Consider the following 18728-nt stretch of genomic DNA (forward strand, 5'->3'; position numbering starts at 1 on the left):
GAGCCAGTACTACTTCCACATTTTATGGACATCATTCCACTGTGTATCTTAACTTAGCTGAACTGTCTTATGGAAGCAAGTGCAGTAGAACGAATGATGTCTAATATAACACATGACTCATTAAGTTGATAATGCCAGCTGCCTAGTTTACATTGAAAAAAGTACTGGTCCTGCACCCTGCATGGGTTGTGGACTGTTTTCCTCTCGGTCTGTGAATCTATTTAGTAAATTCACCTTACAAGCAGAGCATGGAGCAAGAGCATATGGAGTTGGGAGACGCTAATTTAGAGTATCATACATCTACACTGTGATGTCCCCCTCCTCATAAGGAGCAGCTAGACTACACTGGTTGTACCTCTAGACTCAGAGTCAGAGGATAGTCACCCCAGCCTGTCTGATAACTGTGTGACCTCAGGAAAGTCAGTTAACCTCTCTGTTTTCCCAACTGAGAAATAGGGCTAGTGACATGCCCCTTAAAAAGTAAGGAGCTGATTCGCTGGTGGATAAAAAGCTCTTTCTAAGCTATGAAGGACTCTGGAGAGTACTGTTCTTCTCGCAGGTCAGTGCCTGGAATGCTCAGGTTAGCTTGTCTCCTGGGGTGCCTCCTCCCGCCGGATGGTTAGTTCTAAAGGACAGTGGACAAAAGCCCTCAACTTCTTGGAATCAAAGTAAATTAATCACTGGGATTAACTGCAGAAGCTTGAATTCCCCTGCAGGAAAGAGGCCCAGAACTTTCAGCTGGGGAATTTGGCTGGCCTTTGACAAAACTGAGGAGGAGGGAAGCCTGTGGCCAGTATTCACTGCCTCCCTCCCTGAGTGCTCTGCCCGATACCCCGAGGCCACCACTCACCTCTAGGACTCCAGTCACCCAACACCCGTGGCTAGGACCCCTCCCTTAGCCACTCCCACAAAGCCAGGTCTGACTGCTCCTTCCCCCAAATAGTGCAGTGGAAAGGAACACAGGCTCTGGAACCATATGAACGTGGCTTTGGATTAGCCCGACCACTCACCAGGTCCACAGTCATGGAGGCCAAGTTGTCACTTCCGGAGCTGGTTTCCCCACGTGGAGAATGGGCTGCAACTTCCTTCCTTCCATGATTAAAAGAATGATACACCAGCACTTTGCAGACTTTAACCTGCCCAGGAGTCACCTGAAGGTCTTGTTAAAATGCAGGCTGCTCTCATACCATAGGGGCTTGGTGGGGCCTGGGACTGTGCGTGTGCAGCAAGCTCCCAGCCAGTGCGATTGCACGGTTGAATAGCAATGCCCCAGATCAGGTGTGTGAGGGACGTGGCGCATTGTAAGTACTCAGTCAACAGAATCTGCCACCTGAAAGTTTTCTTTCCCCCAGCCAAAAGGTTCTCCTTTGAAAACAGGAATGGATGGAAAGATAAAGCTCTGCCCACCTCAGAATTCTCAGGGAAACAAGAAAAAACAAGTTTGGCTTTCAAGACGGGCTGGGTGTGGGGAGTGAGAATGGTGTGCCCTCCGCGGCAGCTCCCTGGCTCAGTGGCTGCTCCGTGCACATGTGTGCTGCAGGTGGCCTCTGCCCTGTGTGGTTAAACCTCTAGGGCTCAGGCCCCAACTTGCCGTGCTGTGAACACATCCTCAGAACTGGGCACATGCCTTTTTCTTCCAGCTACAGCTCTCCCGAGGAATTTTCAAAGCACACGGGGTTCGCTTGGCAGGAGTCTCCCAGGATATAAATACGCTTTGGGGCTTTTGTTTTAAGGACTGCAGTATCTTTTCGACTTGAGGCCTGAGCACAGAGCTTTCCCCCTTCGCCCTCACCAAAATGCAACCATGAAGGGCCGCTGCCAGGAAGACTCAAGGAGACTCTGAGTGAGGTTAAAGAGAGGCCTCCCGCACCCCTTCACCCGCCGATTTTGCCTTTCATTTCGCTCTTCTAGAAAGCCTGCTTCTCCACAAGCTGCTGACTCATCCAGGGCTAGGGTCTTTTTTTTCTTTTTTTCTTTTTTTCTTTCTCAGAATCACCACAAAGCCCAGAGATTTTGAGGTTGGTTTAATGAGCGGCTCAGTCCTCACCATTTCCTTTTCATTCATCTTCCCCACCTCCATCCCAGTCCCCCATTGACTCCATCCTGCTAGAAAAGAGATGGACACCCAATTGCTCTGCCCTGCTTTTGATAGTGAGTTTCTGTCCCCTGTAGGTCTGGACATACCGACTGCTCTTGGAGTAAAAAGATTCCCAGGATGTGAGCAACACGGGACCGGTGAGTACCGTCGCGTTTGGCAGTCGTGGGGCCTAGGCTGGATTTCAACAAGGGGAAGGAGAGGGATGGGAGGGGCAGGGGCAGCTGAGCTCTGGCAGCTCTGAAACTGTATTTCCATGCACATGTACCTGGAAACAGCACAGAGCCGAGAATCTAGGTGTGAGTCCCTTGGAATCCACTGGGTTCCTGCCAGTCCCTCCCCAGGAGTGCTGGAGCCTGCAGGTAGCTGGGCTGTCCTCCCTCTGCTCTGATGACGGCAGCCCAAACTCACCATCCAGAGGGCATGTGCTCAGAAGTGTTTCCAGCAAACATCTAGCCAGGGCTAGGGAAATATTCTTAGAACAGAGAGGGAGCTACCTGGCTCACACCAGCTGGGAAACCATGGCCCTGAAGAGACAGTGCTAAAGTGAAGCAGGAAAGCCACCTTTGCACATTTGAAGGACTGTCATGAGCAGGACAGAGGTGGGCAGCTGTTGACTCCACCTAAGGAAACCTTCCTAACAGAAGAGCCATGCAAGTGTGCAATAGGAAACCTGGGGAGTAGAGTGAGTTCCCTGTCGCTGGCAGAATTCAAGCAGAGGTTGGAGAAATGTCTGTGGGACATGTCAAAGGGGAGAGTGCAATGTTTACAGACCCTGTTCCCTGGTGATCGAGAATGCTGTGAGGGACAGGCAGTGGGAGGAGGGAGAGGGTGTAAGGAAAGTCTGAATGAGGGAAGCTTTTGAACTCGTGCCTGCAAATGCTCAGTACTGCCTCCGTTTTAGGTGCAGGTTCTGCTATAAAACTGTTTGGAAGCCACCAGATGAGATGACCCTCGGGTCTCTCCTCCGTTGTTGCCCATTGGCTGGCTGTACCTGAGCTAATGCCAGACAACGCACGTATCATAGGCATGAGCCCAAACACCTGCTGTATGTGGTGCGGGGGCAACTCTCAAAGCATGATGACAGTGTCGCGGGAGCCTCTCTCGTGCCTGACCATCAGAAGAGTTACTGGCTAGTCATACCATCAAGGGACTCGGCCCAAGATCCAGACCACACAGACAAGAGGAAAAGGCACGGGGGAACAGGTGGCAAGACCCACCCACCCCCCACTCCCCAGGGCCCCAGAGAAGGCAAAAGTGGGTGTGGCCCAGGCAGGTGGCTTGGCCTCACCTGGAACCGTGGGCCCTTGGGCAGGGGCAGTACCACATGCTCCAGTGGCCAAAACCTGGCCCACTGAGCGTGAGAAAAATTGCACTCCAGACACAAATGGGGAAGTTACGCAGGAGGGACACCCATTGCGCTTGGGAGGGTCTGAATAATGAGCACGCGGGTTCCTTTGTGCTTTATAACTAGGTCTTCTTCCCCTGGGGTCTGGGTCAGCTGCAACAGTAAATATTTATCAAGGGCCCCTGAGGGCAGGGCTCTGTGGGAGGCCAGAGATGGTGTTTTTCTTTAAGAAACTGACAGCCTGGATGAGAATCGAGTTTGACAGTGGTTGTGCACAGGCTGTATATTCAGCTGAGCTCTGTTTGCTGTCAGGGGGGCAGGGAAAGGAGGGAGAGGAGAAAACTGAACTGTGACTTGGCATGTTCTTGGCAAGTCTTTAAGCAGGAGTTGAGTTTTGAGGACAGGTGCTGTGTGCTTGCATTCACAGAACCTGGCATGTAGTAGGTGCTCAGTAAATAACTGTCAAATATAGTGATGAGGAGGCAGCCCAAGGAGGCGATGTCTGTGGTTCAGAGCATGGCCCCTGGAGTCAGAATGCCAGGTTCCCATCCCAGCCCTTCCACTAGCCATGGGGCCGCATGGGTCAGTCTCCTCCGAAGATGGGGATAGTGATAGTTCCTACCTCATAGAGGGGTTGGGAGGATTTAATGAGTTGATTCACATGCAGCTGTCAGGCTCTCATGCTGGGACATAGTAAGTCTCAATAAATATTAGTCCTTATTCTTATTCTAGACGTGAACCCAGGTTAAGGCCCAATAATGGGACAGGAAAAAGCAGTGTAGGCTGGAGGACAGAGCACTGGGCTGGGAGTCAGAAGCCCTGGCATAGCTGCAGGGCAGGGTCGAGGAAGCAATCCCTCCCAGTTAGTGCATCCTCTAAGCTGGAGATGCTGTGGAAGGCCGTCGGGGTAGCACTGTTTTTCCTCCTGGCTCCCTCTGGTCCCTCCTGGTTGAAAGCAGAGGCGGCTCTGCTATTTATTCCTAGCGTGGGCCTCCTGGAGAGTGGTGTGACCTCTCAGAACACCCCTTTTTCCCAATGAATGGGGACACCCTTACTATCCTTCTTCCCTCCAAGAAGTAGTTGTGAAGACTGAGAAACACCAGCACAAAAGAAAGATTCCGTTGATACAGATGGAGAATCATTTAAGATCCCAGCTTGGGTAGTGTGGTCTCAAGTCCCACAGTTCCCTGTTCCTTCCCCAGTGAGGTCTGGCTGTCTCCATGGCTGGAAGACAAACAGTGTGTCGCCAGATTCCCATAGTGATGATTCACTTTGCAAAAGGCACTCCCCACCACCCCAGGATTTGGAGCATATTTCAGATAAAAATTGCGTTCGCCTGAAATACTTGTCAGGGTTACATTTCTTACGTGAGTGGTAGACCTGGAGTTACAGAATGAGCTTGCTTAGTGGCCTGCCTTTGGCTCCCTCACCCCATCTCACCCAGACCCTAGTGGATAGCAGGATTATAACGTAAGCCAAAATTGTATATGATACAAACACAGCCCCTGAGACTAGAGGATCTAAAACTATTCTAGATTCCTTTGCCCATCAACCCCCCTGACATCTGCCAGGTGGCCACAGCCTCACTTCCAACTTGGGTGGGAAGACGGATGGCATGAGGGGATCAATTGGTCATGGCTGCCAGGGGCACTATGCTGAGAAGGGTGTTGAGGCATATCCAGGAAAGAGTATGCTGCAGTGGATTACTGATGTCTGCTGAGGAGGGAAGAAGAATGATAGCATTCCTGCCACTTTTTGGCATCCCTAGACAATACTATTTATTTTTTATTTTTGAGATTGCGTCTCACTCTGCCACCCAGGCTGGAGTGCGGTGGCACGATCTCAGTTCACTGCAACCTCCACCTCCTGGGCTTAAACAATTCTCCTGCCTCAGCTTCCCAAGTAGGTGGGATTACAGGTGCCTGCCACTATGCCCAGCTATTTTTTTTTTTTTTGTATTTTTGGTAGAGACAGGGTTTCACCGTGTTGGCCAGGTTGGTCTCGAACCCCTGGACCTCAAGTGATCCATCCACCTCAGCCTCCCAAGGTGCTGAGGTTACAGGCATGAGCCATCGCACCCAGCCCCTAGACAAAACAATTTCTAAGTCTACCTTCCTACATCATACTTTGTGGTATTATGTCAGCAACCTTGTTTTATATCAGAGGGACAAGGTGTAGGCAAACCTCATTAATCTGGACCACTTTGGGAGCAACCCAAGTGAGTGAAAAATCTTCAGCCCAGGTGTTTACTGCAGGCAGGTGAGCCTTCTTACTTTTCAGTCCACAGACTCAGCTCAGCCTAGCTAACCAACTGGTGCTAATGCAGGAGCCACAGAACCTGTGCTTGGACTTACTGTCTTTGCATGCTTAGGAATTAATACAACTGAAACTCTAACAAAAACAGTGTGTTTTTTGAAGTAGAAAATCATTCAATGGGCAGCTTTGCTTCTATTTCAAATTGCCAGGGAACATGAATTAGAGAAACTTTGTACTAGCTGGGAATAAGCTGTTTTTCCAGAGTTATATGCAGAAAATGAGACAAAATAGTCCAGAACTAGGTTTCCCCTGAGTTTCCCGAACTGTAAAATGGGGGAAATAATACATCTCACAGGGTTATTTGGGAGAGTAAATGAGATAAAATGTGGAAGAGACGTAGCATGCAACCTCGCTCACAAAAGATGGTCAAGAAACGCTGTTTCTTTTCCCCCGTACCACCTCCCATCTATCTTCACACTGAAAGCATAGCTTTTTTTCTTGCAATATGTTCAAGAAATGATGTTACAGATAGATTTTTTTAAAATAGCATCATACTTTTCAAATGACTCCTGTTAGTTTTTCAGAGGCTCTTCCTTTTTATTGCTGATGATCCTTCAATGGGAAATATCCACTGAATTCTTCACCTTGAGTTCCTCTGCTCTAATCTTCAGGGTGGAATAGCTCCAAGGGTCCTGACATGCATGTGGACGAAGGTCTTTGTAACATGATTGAGCCTTTTAGAGGGTTTCTGTAGTAGAGACTGAGTCATATGGTGATTTGGCTATTCCACATCTTTCCTTCAACACAGCAAGTGTCCACACCTGAATTCCACTTCCATTGTTGGGAGAGTCAGGACAAGAAGGGTGACCTAATGCCAGACTGACACCAACCATGTGTCAGGAGGATAAGCTTTACTTGTTAATAACAGGTAGTAAGTTTGCAATGAAAATCTTTCATTGTAAGTCTCTGAGAATCTTCAGGAGAAAGATTGTTTCCACTTAAAAAAAAAATCAAGGCTGGGCACAGTGGCTCACACCTGCAATCTCAGTATTTTGGGAGGCTGAGGCAGGAAGATCACCTGAGCCCAAGAGTTCGAGACCAGCCTGGGCAGCATAGGGAGATCCTGTCTCTACAAAATATGCTTTAAAAATTAGCCAGACATGGCGGGGCCCACCTGTGGTCCCAGCTACTCAGGAGGCTGAGGCAGGAGGATCGCATGAGACCAAAAGATCAAGGTTGCCATGAGCTACAGCCACACCATGGCACTTCAGCCTGGGCAACAGAGTGAGACCCTATATTGAAAAAAAGAAAAATCAAGACTAATGAAATTTATGTGAAGCAGGGAGAGGGACCTGCGTGGCTGGAGGAGCAGCAGCCCTGATCACAGAAGCTGAGACTCATTAGGACTCCTGGGTTACTGACTAAGAGCTGGGGCTCTAAGGCAGACAACAGACAAGTGCACCTTTATTCAGCCCCCAATCCTCTCTGGCCTGCAACCTGGTGAGCTGGGCTGCTCAACCCTCCTCTCCTCTCTTGTCCTCTCCCCTGAGGCCTAGAGCCGAACTTCTCCGCAGCCTGTGCTCTGCCCTTACCTGAGGAGCCCCCTGCCTCCTTCCCAGGAGAAGGGGTGGCCAATAATCTTCCAAGGCTCCATGGGCAGGGCAGAAGGAGGAATATAACCCCATCCCCCCCTCCAGTTCTCCATAGTGTGGCCGCCCTGTGGTGTATCCCTCTCCTTGTCCTTTTTTGTTTTTTGAGACGAAGTTTCACTCTTGTCACCCAGGCTGGAGCGCAGTGCCGCGATCTCAGCTCACTGCAACCTCCGCCTCCTGGGTTCAAATGATTCTCCTGCCTCAGCTTTCCAAGTGCCTCTCTTCATTCTTATCCACCCTCAGACTCTTCCTTCCTGAGGCTGGAGCTGGGGGACACCATGGGGCTGGAAAGAAGACCTTGAGATGAGAGTGTGTGGCCAACAGGCTCCTTCAGGGAGCTGTCGCCCGGAGTCCCAGGCAGGGGCATGACAACTCCGTGCAGGTCCCACAGCCTCCTCTGAGGCTCTGGTCTCCTCTCTGAGCATCCGTGGATCTTACAGTCGACACATCCAATGTGAGGCAATATTGCAGAGCCATCGAGAGAGTGCACTTTGGAGCCAGACTGGCTCCCCAGTTAGAATCTCAACTCCACCTTTGCTAGTCCTGTGATTCTGGATGAGTTATCTAACTTCCATGTGCTGTGCCTTCCTCATCTATAAACTGGGTTCCCTCATGGGATAGTTCTGATGACTAAATGAGTCTGTGGAAGGTGCTTGGGGTAGTGTCCACCACAGAGTAAAAGTGTTAGTAAAAACAAAATTAATAAGTAAATGAACACAGAAGTCAGTATGTCATTGATCACTGGATTGACCTCAGCAAGATGGTAAGTTTCCTACCCACAGAATTGAAATCTTTCATTCTGCCTGTGGGTTCAGGGAGGCTTTCAAGTAGACCCTGAAGAAGGGGCAACCTGGGCAGAGGGGGCAGAGGTAGGCAAAACTTGGACATTTGGAGGCTTTGGGGAGTCTGAGGTTGCTGGAGCACATGACAGTTGAGATGGGCAAGGTCAATGAGGCAGACTGCAGAGGCCCTCAGGTGCCGTGCTCAGGATGGAGCTGTTTGCAGGAAGCAATGAGTGGCTTTCAGAGGTTTTTAACCAAGGGAGTGATATGATGCAAGCTTAGGCTTAGAAAGGTGAGCTGGGGCTAGGCGCGGTAGCTCACACCTGTAATCCCAGCACTTTGGGAGGCCAAGGTGGGTGGATCATCTGAGGTCAGGAGTTCAAGACCAGCCTGGCCAACATGGTGAAACCCCATCTCCACTAAAAATTAAAAAAAAAAAAAAAAATTAGCTGGGCGTGGTGACAGGTGCCTGTAATCCTAGCTACCTGAGAGGCTGAGACATGAGAATTGCTTGAACTCAGGAAGCAGAGGTTGCAGCAAGCCAAGATTGTACCACTGCACTCCAGCCTGGGTGACAGCGCAAGACTCTGTAAGAAACAAAGAGAGAGAGAAAGAAACAGAGAAAAGAGAGAGAGAGAACTGGTCAGAGTGCAGATGACATTGCAGGTAGGAAAGGTCAAAGACAAGGAAGCAGTGAGGAGGTGGTGGGTGTTCTGATGGCCCCAGAGAGAGGGAGTGACCCTCTCAACTGAGCCAGTCACAGAAGAAATGGAACAGGGAACTCACTCCAGAGCACCAATTCAGAGAAAGAATGGACTGGATGTGAAGATAGAAAGTGAGAAAGGGCAGGTCCAGAGTGAGCCTCAGGTTCCTGGCTTGAGAATCTAAGAGACTGATCTTGTTAACCAAGTAGTGGACAAATGCAGTAAAAGTGGCAGATGGTGTCGAAGGCTCTGGGAGCATTGCATTTGATGAACTGGTCGAGCGGTAGGACGGGGAGCAGCATGGAGTAGCAGTTAAGCAGGTAGGCTCAGGAGTCCACGTGGCTTCAGTCCACATCCTGGCCCAGCCAAGCACTAGCTGTGTAACCTTGGAGAGATCGTTTAACTCTTGTGAGCACCAGTTTCCTTATCTGCATAATGAGGATTGTGTAGTGATTTTTACCTACCTGAGAAGGCTTTTAGGATCAGCACATGTACAGTGTTAAGAACTATGTCTGGTACAGAGGGAGCGCTCCTAAGTGTGAGTTTCCATTACATTAGTATAGCATTGAAACTGATTTTAGGATTAGTGTTTATCATCCTAGCGATGTCCAACATAGGCCTGGAGCACAGAAACAAGCTTGGGAAGGGATAGATGTATTGGGAATCAAAGTACATACAGGCCGGTGATTGCCAACCTATAGGTGTGTTCCTAAGGAGGAAGAAATGAGCATCACCCAGGTTCTTTTCAAAGCGTATCATCCTACCCAACTGTGCTACAGCCCCGACCCTGGCCCCCTGCAGCCCTGCTGTCCTATGAAAAAATCAGCATAGGCAGGTATCACCATTACCAAAGGGTACATGCTATATCCTTCAGGTCTGTGGGTGAAGAAAAAAGATGCACAGACAACTGATGGAGGTGACAGATGAACTTATGGAGTGATTGAATTTGCTCAGGGACAGCTCAGAGAGGGAAGACTGCTGGGCTCAAGACAGAACCCTGGGGCAGCGTTAGCATTTAAGACGCAGGACCCAAAGCAATAGCTCCATCAGGACATAGAGCTACAGCTGCGCCACGTGCCACTCGTATGAAATTCACTTCGCTCTCGTGGACTAGACATGAAAACCCCATTGTAGGCATTTGGTCCATCTACAGATTCAGATGCAAGTTCAAACCAGGCCCCATTCAATGGCATATGAGGCTTCCTTTGCCTCTTCCTCCAGTATTAGGAGTGGACTCAGTGTGGCTAAGCTAAACCGAAGAAATAAAGAAAGAAGTGAGAAATGCCACTTCATCCTTCTCTGTAGTCCAGCTAAAACTTTGTCCTAAGTGCCCTGGCCTAACCCCCCATTCCATGATATTTCAGAGCTCGAAGTTTCTTGGCCGAGGAAATGAAAACACCTATAACTCGTAGATGCCAATACTTAAGTGGGTATTTGATTATATTAGTCAGACTTTTGGTTACAAGATGGAAATCCAATTCAAATTGACATAAGTGTAAAACAAAAAGGCGGTTCGTTCGTGTAATTGAAAAGTCTGAGCTGGCCTGGCTTTGCGCCCAGCTGGATCTAAGCAGTGTCTGCAGGCGTCGTGTCTCTCCATCTCTCGGCTCAGCTTTCTTCTGTGTGGGATTTACTCAGACAGGTTTCCCCCACCGACAGCCAGCAGCTTTTCTCAGCAACCCCCATAGAAAGAAGGCTGTGCTTCCACAGTGCTCCCAGCAAATGCCCTGGAATTGAGAGACTCAGGTCACATGTCCATCCCTAAGCCAACTGCTGGAGCCAAAGGGTGCACGGTGCCAACTGGCCAGGCCTGTGTCATGCACTCCCATCGGCCATTGTGGGACCACATGGACCAAGCATGGGTGGTGAGGAAATTGGGGAGAGGGAGGAAACCAAAGCCAAAGTGCCAATATGTAAGTCCTGCAGTACCTTAAAAGCCTAGTCGTTAAGAAAAAGGAGTGACCATAGCGGTAATTCTCAGAGCAGACTCAGTGGGGAGCACTGAACCTGGAGCTGGCCTTTGTGGTCCAGAACACATGTGAGAGTGAAGGTTAGGCAGTGGGATATTTTCACGGAAGTGATATTCCACATGCAGGTCCCGCTCTGTAGCATGCTAACCCCACATGCAGGTGTGTCATCTCTACTGGGGACTCGGGCAGTGTCCTCTGTATGCTTCCACTTCTCTCCACTCCCCTGCAGCCCCTGGGCTGGTACCTGCCCATATTTGGCCCCTGTACAGCATTCAGTAGATGGTCACTGGTTGAGCGGCATCAGAGCGGGCATGTAGAGAAGGGCCCCTCGTCCTGTGGCCAGTGCAGGACGCCATCTTTGCTTCAGGTGATGCTCCCCCTCTGGTGAGTTCTCTGGTTTGTATTGCAGACAACAGTGTATTTGATCTGATAGCTGCTATAACAAATTCCCACAAACTTAGGCTTAACACCAATTTATTATCTTATGATACTAGAGGTCATAGTCCGAAATGGGTCTCTGAGCTGAAGGTGACAAAGTATTGACAAAGAGTATTCCTTTCTGGAAGCTCTCAGGGAGAATTCATCTTCTTGCTTCACAGCTTCTAGAGGCCTCCTGAATTGCTTAGCTCAGGGCCCCCTTCCATCTTCAAAGCCAGCAATGGATGGTTGAGTTTTTCTCATGCTGTAGAACATGAAAACATGCAGTTTCTCAGACTCTGACGTTTATCGGCTTCCTACATCTTTAAAGGACTCTTCTGATTACCTTGTGCCTATGCTGATAATGCAGAATAATCTGTTTATCTTAAGGTCAGATGATTAGCAACCTTAATTCCATCTGCAGTCTTGTCTTTTTTAGACTAGTCGAGTGCAGTTATGAGAAGGGGGAAAGAGTAAACAAGGAGTTGGATCTGTAACTGACTGTGAACCATCAGTTGAGATTACTGACTACCTTCCAACCAGCCTCCATCTGCAATCTTCATTCCCCTTTGCCATTTAACATAAAATATTCACAGGTTCCAGGGATTAGGGCATGGGCATCTTTGGGGGTCTATTACTCTGCCTACCACAGCTGTTGTTATAAGCATCAGTTCTAATATTTATCCAACACTCACTCAATACCATTTACTAAGTCCTTGACAAGAGTTTTGCTCTTGTCACCCAGACTGAGTGCAATGGCACGGTCTCAGCTCACTGCAACCTATGCCTCCTGGGGTTCAAGCAATTCTCTGAGTAGCTGGGATTACAGGCATGCACCACCATGCTCAGCTAATTTTGTATTTTTAGTAGAGACGGGTATTTTCACCACGTTGGCCAGGCTGGTCTCGAATGGCTGACCTCAAGTGATCCACCCACCTCAGCCTCCCAAAGTGCTGGGATTATAGGAGTGAGCTGCCATGCCTGGCCATTTAATCTTCATAACCAGCAAGAGGTACAGTGAACATCCCCATTTTACCACTGAGAAAACAGAGGCACCTGAAAGTCAATTATCTCCAAGATAATATCCACAGACCCAGTGAACAGTAGATCATAGTTCTGCCAGACCCTAAAGTCTGAGTTTCTAGCCAGACAGTCAGCTGATAGAGGGTGTCAGGAGACTCAGAATAGAAGAAAATGGAGATTTCTTTTCTACATTAGCAGCGGGAGATGGGGCAGTGGGGACGTTCTCAGGTGCCAGACCACCTGGGTTTATATCCCAGCTCTATCCCTTACTAGCAGTGTGACCTTGGGCAGGTCACCGCACCTCTGTATGCCTCCCTTTCCTTGACTGTAAAATGAGCAGACAAGGCTATAGTGAATCACCATGGCTGGTTTTATTTTTATTTTTAAAGTCAAACAAATTCCTGGATCCAGATTTCTCTTTTTTATGCATATCTTTAACCTGCTTTTAGAGGAAGGAAAACCCATATATACATATATATATGTATATATATCCTTTTACTTTGCCTTCCTTTTCTCCTGTCTTTCCTCAGAAGGCAGCAGGGCAGGGACCAGCCAACTATGCCTGTCTCTGTGTGGCCTGTGGGCTAAGAGTGGTATTGTATTTTTAAAGGGTTGTAAAAAACAAACAAAACAAAGAAGAAGATATGCAACAGAGGTTGCGTATGACCCACAAAGCCTAAAATATTTACTATCTGGCCCTTTACTGAAGAAGTTTGCTGACCTCCGAAAGAACACAGGCAGTAGTGTCAACCAGACCTGGGTTTGGGTGCTCTACTGGATGGTCAGGACTCAACTGGACCTTTAGGTCATGAAAGCACCTTGGGGCCTTCCCACGGTGGTGGCTTTCGTAACATTTATAGCAGCAGCAGCAGCAGTGCCGGTAGCAACAGCAGGTGCAGTAGTAATAGACATGGTAGTTGGAATTTACTGAGCATCGTCTGCTTTAATCCCCTCAACAATCCTCTGCGATAACATGGCTATAAGCCCCCTTTTACACATTTGGAAACAGAAGCTGCCTGGGGGAGCGGGTCCCCCGCCCACCCATGGTTACACAGTGAGATGGGACAGAGCCAGGATTGGAACCTAGGCAGCTTGACTCTAAATTTTTCTACATTGCCTCCCTATCATTGCCATCAGCTCTCCCTTCAGGCAAGATAAATCTTTGCCTTCTCTTATTTTCTTCCCTGACCCCTTTTCCCTAATTCTCTGGCAAAATTCATTTCCACTGTAAAAGGGCAACTGAAAAATAGAAGAGCTTTCAAAACAGCTCTGACACAGACATCTATAATTTTGGTTTTGGCATCCATCCATCCATCCCATTCATCCATCCATCCCTCCACCCACCCATCCATCCATCTACCCACCCATCTACCCACCCATCCCTCCATCCCTCCATCCCTCCACCCACCTACCCACTCATCCATCTATCCCATCCATCTACCCCTCCCTCGATCCCTCCGTCCCTCCATCCATCCATCACAACACAGCACCAGGAACTCATAAGAGCCCACATCTTTGACACTGACAACTGGGGCAAACCCCAAGCTTCTGGGTCCTCCAAATTCATTGTTACCAGGAAGCAAAGAGGGAAGCTCATTAAATAGTACCAAGTACTTGATTAATATGCTGCAATTCGGGCAGCACCAGACGATTTCAGCACCCCCTCCCCTTACCCCGTTACCATGACAATATTATTTTAACAAACAGCTCCTTAATATTTAATGAAAATTATGCTCATGACAGACGAGCAGAAGAGCAGCTGAACTACAAAGGGCTTAGAGGATCCGCCAGGACATTTTTGCATGAAGCCATCAGTTTCCCCTGATCCCTGGATGCCATTTGTTGCCAGAAAATGCAAGTGTTCTGGAGGCTGGGAGCCAACGTGATGCCAGGCCTTGGTTACAAGCAGCAATTGAGGGTTGTCACTTTTTTAATACAGAATGTCACAACGGCTCCGTGAGGACGGGGTAGCGTGATAGCATTATTAAACACTCCTTTGTACACCGATCTGCTAATTTCACCCCTGCTTGCCCGAGGCTGCTGAAAGCCTTGTTTGCTTCCTGTCTTGAATTGAGCTGGATTGTAAGACGGGGTGTAGAGAGCCCTTGCCGCTGTGCACCAGGGTGAGAAGAAGCCCATCATTTTTCCTCTGCAAGGAGCCATCTGTCCCACCCAGTCAATTCAGCAACAAGCAGTTGCAGGGATTGGGGGACCCAGGCCTCTGCCCTCAAGGGGGTGAATGTCGAGAGAAAAGACCATGGACATACAGGCCACTCTGTGGTAACCTCCGTCAGTATGTTGGTGGGTTTATGTGCCAGGCACTGTGCTAAGCACTTGAAGGCAAAAATTAATGACACATCCCAGATCCCCCATGGCAAAGATGAGTGAATAACTATAGTAAAGTGGAGAGAGGATGGCAATGGCAATGGGTGGCCTATTAGCTGTGTGACCTTGGATAACTTACTTAACCTCTCTGTGCCTCAATTTTCTCATCAATAAATTGGGGATAATAACACTATCTACATTAACCATTGCCATGAGGTTTAAAATGAAATAAACACATAAGAAGCACTGGGACAGTACTTAAAATACTTAAATCAGTAGGCACATGGTAAGCAGTAAATAAATGCTAGCTAGGACTGCAAGTTCCCATGGTACCATGCATACAATTATAATAATGGCTAACATGTAGTAAGTGCTTACTCCACCCCAGGCACTAGGCGAAGTGTCGGAGTTGTACTACATCGTTTAATCTTCACGGGCAACCCTGTGAGATAGACATGATATCATCATTGTTATCCTCACCCTGCAAATGAGGAAACTGAGGCTCTGGGAGTTGGGGGAACTTGCCTTAGGTCCTGAGGCTGGGAAGAGGGGATTTGAATCCAGCTTCACCTGGATTTGCTGCCTCATCAAAACACGAACTACAGTATCACGAAAAGCACGCAAATGGTGGTGCTCTGGGAACACGGGGACCTCACTGGGGAGGCCTGTCCCGGGGAAGTGGCTGGAGGTGCCTTGAAGGCTGATGCATTTTCATGGACTGAGAGGATGGGACTGGAAAGTGGAGGAGGAATTCTAAGAAGGAGGACTCGGGGAAGCTAAGACCTGTAGGAGGGGAACTATGGGCTGCATTTGGAGAAGGAAGCACGATCTGGTTTGATTGACTTCAACAGGCAGATTCTTGGTACCGAGTGGGAGCTTGTCTTAAACAAATATGACCTATTTATTTAAAATATACATTGGATTTTTATTTAAAATAAATAGATTGGAAGAGGAAGAGTGAGACATAAGGGGGAGAGCAAAGCTTGTAGAAATTTCCATTCCCTCCTAGCAGGATTTCACTGGGTGGACTAATATGAGAATGTCTGTAAAAGTTCTCTGTGTGTGTGTGTGTGTGTGTGTGTGTGTGTGTGTGTGTATAAAATAAAAACATTTCTTGCCAGTACCTCCAAAAGCAAAGATACAGGCAAAGAAAGGAAGGCTTGAACAGTGTAGCAAATTACAATCAAAGCCATGCTATGTTACATTTAAAAATATATGTGTGTGTCTGTGTGTATATGTATATCAGCCATTTATTGCCACAATAGTGCTTCATGACAACTGCCCACAAACCTCAGTGGTAAACAAGAAGAAACACTTATTTAGCATGAAAGTCTACAGGGTTCAGTCAGTCTCAGCTTGGGTTGGGATCGCTCACATACCTAGCTCAGTGAGGGGGTCCTGCTAATCTCAGCTGGAGTCAGCCATATGTTAGGGGCTTTTCTGGATGCTGGCTGATCTAAAATGACCTCTGTTTGGATGACTTACTTAACCTCTCTATGCCTCAAGACACAGAGAGGATGAATGATGTGTGAAACTTTGTCAACTCACAAAAGATCGCACCACTGCATTCCAGCCTGGACAACAGAGTGAGACTCCATCTAAAAATAATGCCAGCAGTCTCGCCCAGGCATGATTTCATGTTAGTGACAGAGGAGCGAGGGTGCTCTTGCAGAAAGGTTCAAGAGCTTTTTCAGGTCTTGGCTTGCATGACATCCTTATTATCCAATGAACCAAAACAAATGACATGGCTGAGAGTCCCTGTAGAGGGTGCATGGAGTGTGGGGACTCTACAAGGTGACATGTCAAAAGGCAGGAATACAGAGAAAGGTAAAGCACTGGGATTGTTATCACAACCAGTAACTTGTTTCTAGAAGTCTGCTTGATGACACCTTCAAGCCACATGGAGGAGTCCTCAAAGATGTGCTTGGGACATTCACATAATTTCTCCTGCTCTAAGAACCATGAGGTGAACTTGACCTCAAAGTGAGACCTTTACATGGGCATTTAAGTCAGTATCTGTGTCTTCCGCCCAACACCTGATCCCTGACCCAAAGTGTCTACAGAGACTCAGAACCCATTATTAGAGGAATGGGGACCTAACGCACTCTCCATAGTGCCAGGGCTGGATGTGTCACTTCTCCTAAGCAGTCTCCCTGCAGAGCAGCACAGCACTGCCTCGGAACTCAAGGTTAGCCTCATGCCTCTCGGCAGAACCTGCTACTCAAGGTTTCCTGAAAGGCAGTCTGCCTAGAAATGGAGGTCAGATGAAAGAAAGGGCTAAGGTTTGTTTTGTTTTGTTTTGTTTTGTTTTGTTTTGTTTTGTTGAGACGGAGTCATGCTCTGTCACCAGGCTAGAGTGCAGTGGCACAATCTTGGCTCACTGCAACCTCTGCCTCCCAGGTTCAAGCGATTCTCCTGCCTCAGCCTCCCGAGTAGCTAGGATTACAGACACCGCCACCACACCCAGATAACTTTTGTATTTTTAGTAGAGATGGGGTTTCGCCATGTTGGCCAGGCTGGTCTCAAACTCCTGACCTCAGGTGATCTACCCACCTCAGCCTCCCAAAGTGCTGGGATTATAGGTGTGACCACTGTGCCCAGCCGTTATCTCATTTTTACAGGTAGGAATCTGAGGCTGGTGACACGGAGTGACTCCCAGAGGTCCCCTTATGGTGGGGCTGGGACTCAGCGGCAAGCTGGTCCAGAGCCTGTGCACTCTGCCCTCTCCCCTCCTTCCTGTGGAAAGGCCCAGCAAGGACACCGGAAATACTCCCTACCCTTGTCCCTTTAGAACCTTGAGATAGGGATGCTCGTGAGGGGCCTGGCACAGTGGCTCACGCCTGTAATCCCAACACTTCAGGAGGCCAAGGCGGGCAGATCGCCTGAAGTCAGGAGTTCAAGACCAGCCTGAGCAACATGGTGAAACCCCATTTCTACTAAAAATACAAAAATTAGCCAGGCATGGTGGTGCACACCTGTAATCCCAGCTATTCAGGAGGCTGAGGCAGGAAAATCACTTGAACCCAGGAGGCAGAGGTTGCAGTGAGCTGAGATCTCTCCAGTACACTCCAGTTTGGGCAACAGAGTGAGACTCCACTTCAAAAAAAAAAAGAGAGAGAGAAAGATGCTTGTGAGCAAGAACATGCCACAGTGGAAGTCCATGTGACACCCTGGACATTACCCTAAAGAGCATCTAAAACAGATGCTGCCCAGTCACCCGCTCACTTTGACGATAGGAAGTCAAGTTAGAGAACCCCAATTTCATGTCCTAAGAAACCACAGGAGAAAAGAAACCCACCCAGGGTTTCCGTGCAGTGAACCTGAGTGACTGAGAAAGCGGTGGCATCATCTCTCCAAGTCCTAACACTTGATTCATGTCCAATGACCTACGTGACTGAGTGCCTGATACAGATGTGATATCACGGACAGACCATTTGCTGGGAATGTGAGCATGGCTGCAGGATCCGTGCGGGGGCACTCTGGCCCTCCCCGCTCATCCTGAGGCATCAATATCTATAGAGCCCCTCTAAGCACCTTGACATTGGAGCCTTTTAACTCCTAGAGGGAGGTCATAGGGAAGATGAGAGTCTGTATTTTACAGATAACCAAACTAAGGAGGTAAAGTTTGTAAAATACTAATTAAAACTCTATTAGTAAAAATACTAATTAAAGCTCTATTTCTTTGCCTTTGATCAAAATCTTAGGTTCATATTTGTGGCCCACCATTTACCATCTGTGAGAATTTGGGCCAAGTTGTTGACTTCTCTGTGCCTCCATTTTATCTTCTGTAAAATGGGGATAATTGTATTTACCTCTTAGAATTGTTTTGAGAATTAAATGAGTTAATCCATATTGTTGCATTTAGAAGAATAGCTGGAATAAACGTAGGAAGCATTTGGTAAATATTACCTATTTAACATTAATGTGTGCATTTTAATCATATGTAGAAATGAAGTAGAAGTTGATCAATATAGTTAGGGACATGGGGATGAAACCACAAAAGGCATCTCATGATGAACACATTTATGAGTCCATTGGAATCGGTGACTTGTCCAAGGCCACCCTGCAGGTGACAGACCGCATAGGGACTAGAAGCCAGCTTCCCTGATTCCAAATCCATACCCTTTCTGCTTTTCCAAGCTACTTGACTTTCTGG

The 18728-nt window shown here is 48.2% G+C and overlaps 1 protein-coding gene across 3 annotated transcripts in view; it reads left to right on the forward strand.

Annotated features, from left to right (window-relative positions):
* The window catches only part of ZHX2 (zinc fingers and homeoboxes 2), a 191035-nt gene that overhangs the window by 83332 nt on the left and 88975 nt on the right, over positions 1–18728 (forward strand). For all 3 annotated transcript variants that reach the window (XM_033202836.1, XM_033202838.1, XM_033202835.1), the window contains exon 2: positions 2173–2235. The gene's annotated coding sequence lies outside the window, so the exon portion shown is untranslated. The remainder of the gene's footprint in view (positions 1–2172; positions 2236–18728) is intronic.

Source organism: Trachypithecus francoisi, unplaced genomic scaffold (assembly GCF_009764315.1).
Source record: "Trachypithecus francoisi isolate TF-2019V2 unplaced genomic scaffold, Tfra_2.0 Lachesis_group7, whole genome shotgun sequence".
Lineage (NCBI taxonomy): Eukaryota > Metazoa > Chordata > Mammalia > Primates > Cercopithecidae > Trachypithecus > Trachypithecus francoisi.